General features: G+C 43.5%; 1 protein-coding gene and 1 long non-coding RNA gene across 3 annotated transcripts in view; one reads left to right on the top strand and one right to left on the bottom strand.

Annotated features, from left to right (window-relative positions):
* The window catches only part of LOC116269523, a 42,177-nt gene extending 28,632 nt beyond the window's left edge, over positions 1 to 13,545 (top strand). The window contains exons 2-3 of the long non-coding RNA XR_004177141.1: positions 5,505 to 5,559; positions 11,050 to 13,545. This is a non-coding gene — a long non-coding RNA (uncharacterized LOC116269523). The remainder of the gene's footprint in view (positions 1 to 5,504; positions 5,560 to 11,049) is intronic.
* BLNK (B cell linker) overlaps positions 1 to 14,066 on the bottom strand; it is an 80,509-nt gene that overhangs the window by 65,857 nt on the left and 586 nt on the right. The window lies entirely within an intron of this gene.

The raw sequence follows: 14,066 nt of genomic DNA, 5'->3' as shown, positions 1-14,066 counted from the left end.
GATGGGGGTTACAGGCTTCCTCCTGGAAGCCCTTGGAGACCTTTCCTCGGGGTGTGTCATCACGAGGGTGGAAGAATGAAGGAGGACCTTGGCCTGGAACAGTGGTGGCTGGAACACCAGTATAGAGGCAACCCTGCCAGGCCCAAGCCTCAAGCTCATGACAGTGTGGTACCAAAGGCAATGGAATAACACTAGGAGTGCCCTGTGGGCCTCAGCTGTGCAAAAGGACCAACAACTCTCCAAGAGGACATTACTGAGACAGAGTGCCATGTTGGCCATACTGGGGCCTGAGACAAAATAAATCAGCAGGACTGATTCTGTCTTTGTTTAAAATTCCAATAATTTCTTCATCATGGATTTGTGGGCATTCATTTTGATTTTTAAAATATTATATTAAATACTATTTGTATCAATTTATTGATGGGGGTTACCCCTTAAAGTTTAATGTCATGATTTGCTGTTTTATACAAGACTCATTTTGTTTTATTCCACAAATATTCAGTGTGTGCACACTGGGCATGGTACATGCAGGCCACAGAGCTAACCTAAACACAAACCCTTCCCTCTTGTAATGCAGGAAAGGGGCCCCTTTCACCACCTTATAACATGACAGAAACCTTCTGGCCTATGTGAAGCCAGGGGACAGATATAGGCAGACTGGATAATTCTCTGATTCACAAAAAACATCCTCCTCTCAGGTCACTTCTGTCTTAAAGCTGAAGTCTTTGGCCACCAACCCATCGTTTTGAAGCAGCATGATACTTTTTAGTGACTATCCTGTTATTTGCATGCAGCAGGACTCCTATGACAATTTCCCCCCCTCCACTCTTTCTAAAGCCTTGTCCATTTCTGGCCCCAGCTTCCTAATGCTCACTTCCTCCAGCCTGGCCTTCCTATGAAATAACAGCAATTATATTTAGATTTGTGAATTCAGCACTGGAGGCTGCTTCCTTCTGGAAAGTGAGCTCATGGTGGAGCTGGCAGAATTTTGACAGCTTTGGCAGTCCCATGGTGTGATAATGTGAACAAGCCCCTCAAGGTCGAGTTAGTGCCCTTCTCCTCCATTTCACATATGCAGATACTGAAGCCCAGAGAGATCAGATATCATGAGTGTCTCAGACTATACAGCAGACTCCGAATTTTCCCTATAATTAAGGTAGTCACAGAAATTTGTAAGTGAGAGAGACTTTGGGAATATCCTGGGTCAACCTCCTCTTATACCAAGGGAGGAAATTAAATTCCAGGGAAATTTTGTGATTGCCCCGAGGTTAATGTAGTTGAGGACTCCTCCAACTCTTTTAGTCATAACTCTTCCTTCCCTTTCCACACACGGCTTGAGCCCCCTGCTAGAGGAGAAACTTTTCCATGGCCAGAGGTACCCCCTACATTCTTATGCCAAAGTTCAGAGCCGTGATTATAGTACAAGCCCAGTAAGCCACTGTTGAAAGAAGCGTCATGCATGCCAGTGATCAGACTTGGAAAATCAACAATGGTAAAAGCCAGCATTTATTGAACATGTACTATGTTCTTGGTACTTTGTGTGCATTATCTCATTAACCCTCACAACTACCCTGTGAGGGAGGTTCTATTATTAGTCCCATGTTTATATTGTGATAAAAAACACATTGGCCAGGCGCTGTGGCTCACGCCTGTAATCCCAGCACTTTGGGAGGCCGAGGCAGGTGGATCACGAGGTCAGGAGATCAAGACCATCCTGGCTAACACTATGAAATCGCGTCTCTACTAAAAATACAAAAACTTAGCCAGGTGTGGTGGCAGGCACCTGTAGTCCCAGCTACTCAGGAGGCTGAGGCAAGAGAATGGCATGAACCCGGGTGGCAGAGCTTGCAGTGAGCCGAGATAGCGCCACTACACTCCAGCGTGGGTGACAGAGCGAGACTCCGTCTGAAAAAATAATAATAACAAAAAATTTACCATCTTAACTATTTTTAAGTGTCCAGTTCAATAGCATTAATATATTCACATAGTTGTGGTTATCCCTATTTTTCTAGATGAGAAAATTAGACTCAGAGAGGTTAAATAATTTGCCCAGATCCTACAGCAAATAAATGACAGAGCTGGAATTCGAAATCAGGTCTGACTCCAGAGCCCATACTCTCAACCCACTCTGGATGATACAGGCTAACTTGTTTCAACTTGGCCCCTCACCAGGGCAGGTGACTGGCTTTACCACTTACATGCCTCTCTGGATACCTCCCTCTCCGTCCCTGAAGACAGCGTCCATTCCCTCTACCAGCCCAGTAATCTTTACTGTGACACATGTGTCCCTACCCCTGGCTATTGGTCCCCAAGGTTAGACATTTTGCTAGAGTGGAGCATTGGCTCTTAAGGGCCTGTTTCAGACTTTGGGAGGAAGAGGGAGAGTAAAATGAGGAAGGTACAGATGGCAGGAGAAACAGGAAGGAGAGTGGGTAGGGCACGTGGGAGGCAGGAGAGACTGCGGTAGCGGCCCTCTAGGGTCTGGAATGTGCTCAGAAGTAGAGTGGCTGAACAGAGCAGTTGGAAGGACACCACCATAATCCATGCATCCTTTCTCAACATCTGAGGCAGAAAGGCCACCTGAGGGTCCTGGAGTGGAGGGGCTGCGTTCCCTTACACACCAGTATCTTGCTGCCAGGGCTGTTTCTTACTATCTACTTATTAACTGTATAAAGTAATTTATAGGTTTCCCCAGGCAGTTCATACCCTACCTTTTTTTTTTTTTTTTTTTTTTTTTCTTGTTTCTTTTTTTTTCCTACTGAGATCTGCAAATATTTTGTGGTAGTCTTTGACATGTCTGAACAGCTGAGCTTGGTTATAAGCAGTCAGAAATTGGGCTGACTTGGCACAAGCAGGAGTAGGGATGATTCCACTAATACCCTGTGTCCTTCAAAAACTCCGGTAGGATTTACCCTATCGGAGGCAGTTAGGCATCAGGCACACCACCCTGAGACTGATGAGGTGGCAAGGAAATGAGGCTATACCTGCCTTAAGAAGTTCTTAGAAGCTTTGTCACTTGATGTGACAGCTGAAATTGGCATGGCTCTTCCTCTCTCTGACTTTAGGGGCCAGTGGTCCTTGAGGCCTCCAGGGATACAACACTTTCCTTTCCTTTAGCACATTGGAACGCTTGCTGAACCCTGCCCTCACCGCCCACCTGGCCGAGGTCTTGGGTAAAGGGAAACTTCCTCATAAAACTACATAAAAGCAGACTGCAAAAACCAAAAAGTTAAGGGAGACTCCTGTGTTCATAGACGACACAGACTCTTGGGTTTGGAAGAACGCCAAGAGGTCATGTCGTTTAGTCTCTTCACTGTGTCTGACTCTGATGTGCTCATTGTTCTGACGAGGTGCTGATAGCTGCACTGTGCCTCTGTTCACCGTCTCTCCTCTACCAACATAAAAATGTGAAACTGACGTCTCTTAAATCAAACCAGCTGCCAATAGGTTTGTAAAACCAAGCGACTGATAAGTAGTTCTAATCATGTTTCTGAAAATGCAGTTCTACATAATTCCAAAAAATAAAAGTGTCTTAAGAATTTCAATACGTTCTTTTAAAAATTAACTTAATGGGGGAAAAAGGAACTTTGGCTATATCTACATGGCATGATATATATAGTATTGTCATCTACTTGTCCTGGCATCCATTTCTGCAGCTAAAAGCAAAGTTATTTTCAGGAAGTAAAGAGTGATTTTGAGGGATGGCATTTCTCATACACTGAAAAAGTTTGACCTAGTTAAATTCTTCTTGGCTCTGAGAAAACAAAGATATTGGAAATGTCTTGTATGTAGGGTAGGGGTGAAAGGAAGCATTGTAATTCATTAAAAGCATCTAAAAATGTTTGTCAATAATACATTTAAATAAAAACCTTGAAACAATATCTTTTTTTTTTTTTTGAGACAGGGTCTCACACTGTCACCCAGGCTGGAGTACAGTGGCATGATCTCGACTCACTAAAGCCTCAACCTTCCTGGCTCAAGTGATCCTCCCACCTCAGCCTCCTGAGTAGCTGGAACTACAGGCATGTGCCACCATGCCTGGCTAATTTTTTGTACTTTTTGTAGAGACAGGGTTTTGCCACGTTGCCCAGACTGGTCTGAAACTCCTGAGCTCAAGGGCTCTGCCCACGTCGGCCTCCCAGAGTACTGGGATTCCAGGCATGAGCTACTATGCCCGGCCAACAATATCTAATTGGTCAAAAAAATATATAATCATAGATCCCCAAAATACACTCGTTTATAGTAAATATAGGAAATTGTTTAATTATCAAATTTTAAATTGTGGTAAAACACACATAATGTAAAATTCACCATTTCACCCATTTCAAAGTGTACAACTCAGTGGCATTTAGTAAATTCACAATATTGTGCAACCACCACCACTAGCTAGTTCCAGAATATTTTCATCACCCCTAAATAAAACCCCAGACCCATGAAGCAGTCATTAGCAATTTCAAAGCAGATTTTTGAAATAATTTACTTTTGAGGTATTTTCGTGAAAGCATTTGTTTTCCTTATGCTAAGAGCTTGTTAACAGAATTGACCCTAATAGGTAGCATTGGGTATATTAAGCTCAGTTATCTAAGATTGGTTTGGCAACTGTGACGATCTTTGAGTGTGAAGATGATGTGAAATCAGAAGTCCTGCCACGGTAGAAAAGGGAACTTTGACCCTGAACATGCTGTAAAGATCATCTAAAAGCCAAAATCATCATATATATATATAGGTAGAGAGTTCATTTTTTTCAATGATTTTATATTACATTTGCCATTTTCTTTTTTGAAATTATAGTTCTTATGTTTGTATGTGATTCTCATAGTTATTTACACTAAAATGAAATACTCTTTCCCTCCTGGTATGTTCAATATTGAGTAGGGACATTAATACACTTTTTATGCTTAAAAAATTATTTTTCATACTGAAGCTTTTTATACTTTGAACCAAGTAAGGTTGTAAAATGAAGGGGTAAAAAATAGAATGGGGTTGGGGGTCATTTCACTCTAGGTATGAGCTCAGACTCTCTTGTCTTCTACTCCAAGCACCCTTGGTCATAGCCTCCCTCTGGGGAACTCCCGTTTACTTAGGTGTGGTCTCCCACCTCTGGCCTTTCCCCGCTTCTTATCACCATGTTCCTGAACAACGTTCCATTTATCCAACTAGATTATTGATTGGACCACCTCTGTGGGTGGGTAGGAGAGCTCTCTGCCCCCTTGGTCTGAGTTGGTTATCAGATAAATGAGTCCTGCGTGAGTGCTAGTGACAGATAATGACTCAGTGCCTGAGCCTATTGCACTTAATGATGTTTAATTTTGAACAGAACATTGAGACACTGCGGTATCCCACATAGATGCCTTTCTAACAACACAATCCAGGGCACCAGGGAAACACAGACCAGGAGGGAGGGGGCATTCATTGAGCTCTTACTCCCCAGTATATAGAGGTACCGTTCTAATATCCTGCTTTGTGTTATATATTATTGAGATATTATTATTCCCATTATTCAGATGAAAAACCTGAGGCTAAAAGGGATTAAATGATCTTCTCAAAGACCACGAGCTGGTAAGTGCAGAGCAAATGTTCAAATCCATGTCTGCCTGATTCTTTCTTTTCAGTAAGACAAAAACAGCTTCCAGGGGCACCTCTTAAAATACCACGTTGGTGCTGTGTGCTTGGTCTGCATATAAGACCAGCTCTGCTCTTCATAATTATAACTCACTCTCAGATTACATGAGCATTCTTTGCAAAATGTATAGCAGTAGGATATCAGACATGCCTGAGTCAGTGTGGAATTCAAGTTTGGGCCTGAAACACACAATTGCCTGAAATACTGACAGCAGGAATCCTCAGAAGGCTTTCTGACTAGTAAGTGACTGCTTTTTTTAATTTTAAAACAAATGTCTATGAAAAGCAAAGAACACAGACAAAGCCTGAATGTTACATTGGCCAGTAAATTACACAGGCAGACATGGAGGGGTCATTCTAGAGCTTGAACAGGTGACCTGGCCTCTCTGGGCCTCAGGTTTCTCACCTGTGGAATAAAGGGGCTGGAGAGGTGTCCTCTCAGTCCTTGCAAGGCAAATCTCTGTGCTTCTCCATGGAAGCCTGTGTCTCTGCACATTGTAGAAGCAGGCAAGGCCCGAGTCCTCATGGAACCCCGACCAGCACTGGCTACATAATTTCTGGGGCCCAATGTCAAATGAAAATGCAGGGCCCCTTGGTCAAAATTGTTAAGAATTTCAGGACTGCAACAGCAGAGCATTAAACCAAGCACAAGCTCTGAGCACAGGACCCTATGCAACTGTACGGCCACACGCCTAGGAACCTAGCGGGCCTGTGCTGCGTGTTCCCTACAATGTGTGAAGGAAGGGAATCTGGAGTAGGTCTGGGGCCCCCAGCCAGCGTGGGAGGTGGGGATGCTCCTGGGGTAATGAGAGCCTTCCTTAGGAAACTGGCCAACAGAGAAGTGTAGCTCAGCAAGCAGTCGCCACATGTCCCTCAGGCTGGCTTCTTCGTCTTGCTTTTGAAATAAGCATTGAAATAGCCATGCTGGACTGAGGGAAATGGTCTGTTTGGAGGCCTAAACCATAGTGCTGCAAAAGGGTCACGAAAACATCACGTTAAAAAATAAGGCTGCAGGTGTAGCTTCCAGTGGACTCCCTTTCGGAAGGGAGGTGAAGGCAGGAGAGGTAGGAAAAGGTGGTGAGATAAGGAGGAGGAGGGGCTTGTGGGGAGGGCTCTTTATGCAGGAACAGACAGCCCTCAGCTGTGGAACGAAGCACAGGGAGGAAGGAGGTGAAGTCAGACTTTCTTGCTCATTGCTACATGGAGACAAATACGCCGGTAATGAGGAGGCTCGACACACAGTCAAGAGGAGCAACCTCCTGAGAGGGTTTCCACTGCAGCAGCCAACCCCAGTGTCCAGTGTCAGCCCAACATAAAAGCCGCTTCCCTACAGCCGTGCTGGGGAACCCTGAGGTCATGTGGGACCTAGAGGATGGCAGCCAGCGTCACACTTCAGGGTTCTCTGCTCCCTTGATCTGGAGCAGGGACTTGGGTGGAGGCTGGAATTCCACCCCATCATCAGGTGAGGCCCATTTCTGGAGCAACAGGTGAATCATACTCTTAATTCCTAATAATGTGCGTGGTTCCTAGGGGCCTAGGAAGCCCAGCATAAACGTGGAATGAAAAACCTAAGGCTGTCTTTGAGCGTTTAAACCTCAACATCTGACAGAGCAAACACAGAGAAGCAAGGTCACCCCAAAGAAGCAGAATGTCCCCAAATCTATGAGATTTAAGGGGGACCTGATGGAATGTAATCACCAATCCAGAGACACAGGGTGTCCAATGGGAGGCAGTTGCGGTACCTCCCTGACCTCCATTCTGCAGAGATGGAGTCTTGGTTAGGTGGACTTAAAAGGCTTCCTTAGTGAGGCTCTATCTACAGTGGGCAAAAGCACCGCAGCCCTGCAAGCCTGCAGGCAGGATTACCCAAGAGCCTTGAGCATCTGACATTACAACAGAGAGCACAGGCTCTTCTGAGCACAGGACCCTGGGTCCCTCACATAGACCTCCTCTCATCGTTCCTAATATGCAGAACAATCACACAAAGCATTTCCTGAGATCCAGATACAATCAAAACCAATTTAAAGAGTTATTTTGGAGAGGGGCAGGGGAGACATAGAAATGCTCAATAGAGCTGGAAAAAAAGTCTTCAATGAAAAAGACTGAACCCTTAAAACCTACCCATCAGTTTCAAAAAAATATATACACACTGGCCACAGGGAGACCAGACAAGACAGGGTGAATCCTGCTCCAGAAACTCGCCCAGCTCATGGAAGAATTATTCCAAATACATGCTTCTTGGACACTGCCACCGAATTTTCATATATAACCAGGAAGATTAAAGGATGGACAAGCAAACGGATTTCATCTCTCCTCCACCAGCTGCTTTGTCTTTTATCCAATGTCTTCAGGCAACGTATTCTGCTACAGGACAAGCACAGTGTGTGCACCTCTGTCCAGAATTTGGCCTTATTATTATTATTGTTATTGAGACATGGTCTCATTCTTTCACCAGGCTGTAGTGCAGTGGCACGATCTTGGCTCATTGCAACCTCAGCCTCTTGGGCCATCCTCCCATCTCAGCCTCCTAAGTAGCTGGGACTACAGACGCATGCCACCACACCAGACTAAGTTAATTTTTTTTTTTTTGGTAGAGATGGGTGTCTTGTTATGTTGACCCGGCTGGTCTTGAACTTCTGGCTCCAAGCAATCCTCCTGCCTCAGCCTCCTAAGGTGCTGGGATTACAGGCATGACTCACTATACCCAGCCAGAATTTGACCACTGGATCAGACTCACCAGCCCTTGAATTTCTTAATGGCTGTGTTATCACATAATATGCTTTTTACCTCAACATTAAGAATTTCCACTCAAGATTTGCTCAGTCTACTTGAAGAAGTGGAAACAGACTATTTATTCCAAGATGATCTTATGTCTGGAAATCTTTTCCTACTCTCACTTTTCTACCCAGGAGAGAGCAACTTATACCTCAGTGGTGCATATAGTTCATGGGATCTAGTTTTGTTTGACACAACTTTTTAAAAGGAACAACAAATTGAAATGCAGGCCTAAGGATTTATTGCCCCTCCTCTAGGCATTCCCTCACCCAAACCATCCCAGACAGGAAACCCAGTGTGATGTGAGCGAAGACCACAACAATGGCAAAGATATGTATTGCCTGTTCTGAACTTTAAATACATATTGTCACTATAAGCAAATAGAAATTAATATTTGCTTACTGTTCTGAAGAGAACATTCTACTTAGTCTGACTCGGGGTTTCTCAGCAGTGGCACTATGGACATTTTGGGCCAGCTGATTCTTTGTTGTGGAGACTGCCCTGTACAATGTAGGATGTTTAGCAGCATCCTTGGGGGCTAACTATTAGTGTCTGTAACACTCCCCAGTTGTGACAACCAAATGTTCCCTAGGAGACAAAATTGTCCCTGATGGAGAACCATAGATCGAAATGATCCAACTGTATCTTGCGGGAGGCTGGGGAAGAATGCTTCTGTGGAGTCTATTAAGAAGCCAAAGAAAGCCAAGTGTTTTCATTTCCCTAGAACAAGCTATCCTTTAATTTCTGTCTCCCTTTTTTTCTTACTCATATAAGGCCTTATTTGAAAATGAACCAAACTGATAAATTCTCCAAAGAACAGATGGGGTTAAATCATCTGTAGGGAGAAAACAAGAGCTCATCTGTAAACATGTGCCTGAAGAGTTTGGCACAAGCCCAGTGCCCTTCAATCCAGTAATCTAGGAGGCAGGGCTGGAAAATAACTGTGATTTGGTCCTTGGAAACCTAATTGATTGTATCATAGTCCATTTGGAAACATGTTATGTGAAGAGAAAGGTGTTGTTCAGCCATGGTACACAATCATTGGGTCCAGAAGAGAGGTTCCTCGGACATGTGGACTCTGGTTTAGGGTTTTCCTGACATAGCCATGCCTGGAGTGGGTGAGGAAGTTGCCTTGCATTTTCTTGACTGATGACTCTGAAGTCCACTTGCACTAAGCCAGTTTCTGCTAACGTGGCTCCCATGCGGCTTGCCCACAGGAAGAAAGAACCCTTTCCAGCTGCTCTGGGTAGTCCATCAATTGGTATGGTGCAAGATGGCCCAGTTGAGTGGCTTCTCAGCCAACAGGAAGCAGGTAGGCAGTGTGAGGAGGATGGGAAACCGAACTGTCCAGGAAGTGGATCTAATCTCCACCACTAGATGCTGTGCCTCCTGACTGCAGCTCCCCACTCTACTTGCCACCCCAATTAAAAGGAGTTGGAACCACATATATGAAGAAGAAGAGAGATAGCAGATGACCACTCAGCATGGGTGGGTTGAGGTACTGGTGGTTGTGTTTGCTTTTTCTTGACTTGGTGTACTGACTAAGTGGCAAATACTCTTCTGGGAACTTCAGTCCATGTTGTCTCACTTGGTCTTCACACAAGCCTGTGAGGAAGGCATCTCTAGTTTCGTTTGACAGCTGGGAAAACTGAGGTGCAGAGAAACTGAATGGCTTCAGGATTTATAGCTAGTAACTGGCCATTAGAATCAGCCCTGTTGGGCCCCAATGACATGGTCCTTCTAAATATATCAAGAAATATTTCCTGAAAGTCCTGAGATAAAATGGTAGCCTTTGAGAATGTAACATATGTCAAACGTGGTCTCTGTGCTTAAAGGATCATAGCATCAGAACTGAGAGGGACTTTGGGAAATGTTCTCATTTTGTAGTTTGAACCAAACAAATGTAGGGTACATGGGGGAGCTGAGAACCTATCCTGGATGTTGTGGAAGAAAAGGAAAGAAAAGGCATATATGGAAGAGCCATAAAGAAAACCTGCAGGGTGTGGTAGGTGAGTGGGTGTCAGTTGAAGTGGAGAGGGAAGGGTGAGTCAGTGTGAGTGCTGATGAGGATACCATCGACCAAAACAGGGAGGATCTGAGAGGCAGCTAGTTGTGGAAAGGTGAAAAGAAGGTGAATTTGTTTCTGAAGAACTGAACCAGAAAAATCAAAGAACTAAAAATTCTAGTTGAAAACTCCAAGCCCTGAGAAGAGAAGGCATGTCTCAGAATCCATCAAATAGGGTCTCAGTAAGACCCCTACCAGGAAGACCCAGACACCCACGGTAGGGCTCTGTCATGCTTAACATTATTAGTCACTTAGATGAAGGCAGAGAGGAATGTTTGTCATATCTGCAGTCCATGCAAAGCCAAGTGTCACAGATGTCAGAATCAATAGACAAAATAGTCAACATAGCCAGAAAGAAGAAATGGAACCAACATGAAACTTATCAGGGATCAATGGAAAGTCCCTGTTTATCTTCAGAAAATCAATTATACAGCTATCGAATTAGAATAACAACAGTAATGATATTAATAGCTACTATTTTAAAAATCCAATAATCACTATATGCCAGTTGCTTCACAGAAAAATTTGTTTAAACCTTACAATAGCCCTACGACGTTGGTATTGTTATTATTGTCTTTATCTTACAGGTGAGGAAACCAAGAAGATTAGGCAATCTTGCCTAAAATCACATAAACCTTGATTTTTCTAACGGAAAACTGCCATACTCTTTAACCAATAAGATAACTGGGGAGACCCGATTTGACCACACTTGTGTCAAAGACCTTTTCTAGTTGTAAAAATGGGCAGGTACGTGTTTGTTTATGCTACAAAGAAAAATACACAAGCACAGATGATGAGTCAATTGGGAGATTATTAAAAACTAAACATTTCATTTTCAAGTTAGTTTTACTCATTTGAAAAGGGATATTTGCAAAGTGATTCAGGATTGTAAATTTTGAAATGTTCCCCTAGAAAGGTGAAATTTTTATGATCATAGGAATGTTTACTGTGGAACGATTGAGAACCCAGGTCTAGCCGGGTTTCTGATATCTTTACCTCATACAATTAAGGGAAAATCATGGCTAGGAATCAACTAAGAGACTCTGAGTGTCTATGGACTCCAGCTAACAGAGAAGCCTACTTTAGCAGTGCCTCGGTGGGAGCAAAAACATGAGAATCTGTGTTCACACCTCTCTGTGGTCACAAGCAACTTAGCCATCTCGCCTATCTCTATTCCGATACAGCAGAAACTCTCAAGGTGATGACCCATCCCCAAATGGGTTCATCCAGAACATTCCCTTTCTCCTTCATTTTGAGAATTCCTTGTCTCCTTCCAATCCTGCATGACCTCCTTTCCTTGGATGACTCTGCTTCCCCTCTCCTTCTAGTAATTCCTTCTTCTCCACTCTCTTTTCAGTCCTGGCAATATACTCCCTGGATCAAGGTCATTCCTTTCAGTTCCTTGGATGAACACTCACTGTCTTTCTATTTTTGTGGCTAAGAATTTGAGCAAATTCTCACCTAAGCCTAAGAGTATAAACATAACTGTACACTTTTGCTGTCGTCTGGTGCCAAATAATTATGTTATTAATCAACCTCCAGAATTGATGTCAACCAGTCAGGATAGAGGACACAAATCACAGGAGACAAGTATTTCATCTATTAACTGCTCAGCATCCCAGCTATCTAATTATGGAAAAGAGTTAAGATGGTGCTTCGAGCCCATTGAATCTACAATTTCATTTCTTTGAAAAGTTCCACGTCAACAGTGTACATTTTATCACAACGTGATGATTCTATAAAGACAACTGAGTAATCAAGTGGGAAAAAAGTTACTTTTATGTAAGCAGATGAGTATAGTATATGGTTATCCGTGGTATAATTTTGGTTTTCTATTTCATAATCTGTGGTTGTATATTGCCCATCAACTGCTCTGTGATCAAGCTGGACTTTGTCCCAAAGGGAGGAATCATAAAATGATTTAAGTTCTAGCACCTTTACTTAAATTCCCATCTGGATTCCCTGAAAAGAATATGTCTCTGTATAGTTCTACATTATGCTATATGTCTGAAAAACCCATTTGGAATCCTCCTGTTCATTCAGAGGAGGGTACCTAGTTAGTTTCTTTGCCACGTCTTTCTTCCCTCTCTTTCCCTCTTCCTTCTCACTGCTGTGCCCCAAGTCCAGGCCTACAGCCCTGGATGCTTGGGTTACTTAAGTGCTCCTCCCTCCCACCAGATCCCTGCTTCCAATGTCCTTCCCACTCCAACACATCCTACCAGACTCCTTTAAGCCTGCTGTCATGACATCACTAACAGCATAACCTGTTCTCCAACACTCCCTATGGTTAGGGCCCTCACCACCCTTTGCAACCTGGACCCGCCCTATGTGTCCAGTTATACCAGGACCTTCAGGTCCTACATGCCCTACTCTATAGTTTCCGCTAGACAGAAAACTTTCCTCACTATCCCACAAATGGACCGTATTTGTGTTAAGCTTTGAGTGACAGCCTCTGTATTTCCTCCCTCCCAGCACATACATGTTTCCTCCAATTCTCCAGTATTTTATAATTTTACCCACCTCTCAAAGCCTACCTCTTAAATTATCTTCTCTATGAAACCTCCTCCTGCTACTCTAATTCTCTTCTTACATTCCTTCAGTCACTTACAGCTTCTATTGTATCATCCCTGACCCTCATGAGGGTGTAGCTATTTGAGACCAAGGGCAACAATGAGGTGCCTTCCTGTCCCGTCAGTGCTGATCACACAGCAGAACTCAACAGCATGTTCTTGAAATGGTTGAATGCAGTTGATACTGCCTACTGATCCCAGATCATTGGTGCATATCACATTACCTTTTACCAAGCACCTCCTAGGCATAAGACCTGTATTCTACTGTGAAGGGCTGTCCCTCTGCCAATTCCAGACTTTCTCTTAAATATTGTCTCAAAAGCTTCAATTCTCTGGCTCCTTGTTATCTGGGATTACTTGTCTGCTACACGTGTCACATCACCCCCTGAACATTTGGCTAAGTTCCGATATGTAGTCAGAATAGAAAACACTCCCTGAATGGAGGGGAACATCACACACCGGGGCCTGTCAGGGAGTTGGGGGCCAGGGGAGGGAGAGTATTGAGAAATACTGAATGTAGATGACGGGTTGATGGGTGCAGCAAACCACCATGGGACATGTATACCTATGTAATAAACCTGCACCTTCTGCACATGTACCCCAGAACTTAAAAGTATAATAATAATTTTAAAAAAAAACTGTTAAAAAATGTGGGGAAAAAACCCCACTCCCTGAACTTTAAAAGTTCCAGTCTCTGAAAGCCATGATGCCATTACAATGAGACAAAAAGACGACCTTCAAAAGCAAAATTTGGGGAAGTTGTCTTTTCCATAGCTCCTTGACTCATGCCCGTGGGGCCGCTTCTGGTTTATTCCTTTTTAAGAGGCTTGTTATAGATCATTGTTACGTTGACATGAGGGTGTTGGAATGACAGATCTAATCCCCCCAAACACACTTGTAATATACACCCACAAAATAAATGAGACAATAAAACAATGAATAACAAATGATTACAGCTATCCTTAAAATTAAATAGTAACCTGCAATAAAATGGGTGAGGACTCAGTTTAGAGAAACCCTTCCTTAGAAAAGTT

This window comes from Papio anubis, chromosome 11 (genome assembly GCF_008728515.1).
Source record: "Papio anubis isolate 15944 chromosome 11, Panubis1.0, whole genome shotgun sequence".
In the NCBI taxonomy this organism is placed as follows: domain Eukaryota; kingdom Metazoa; phylum Chordata; class Mammalia; order Primates; family Cercopithecidae; genus Papio; species Papio anubis.
Note: the sequence above shows the minus strand (reverse complement) of the source record. Positions and strands in the feature narration are given on the sequence as shown.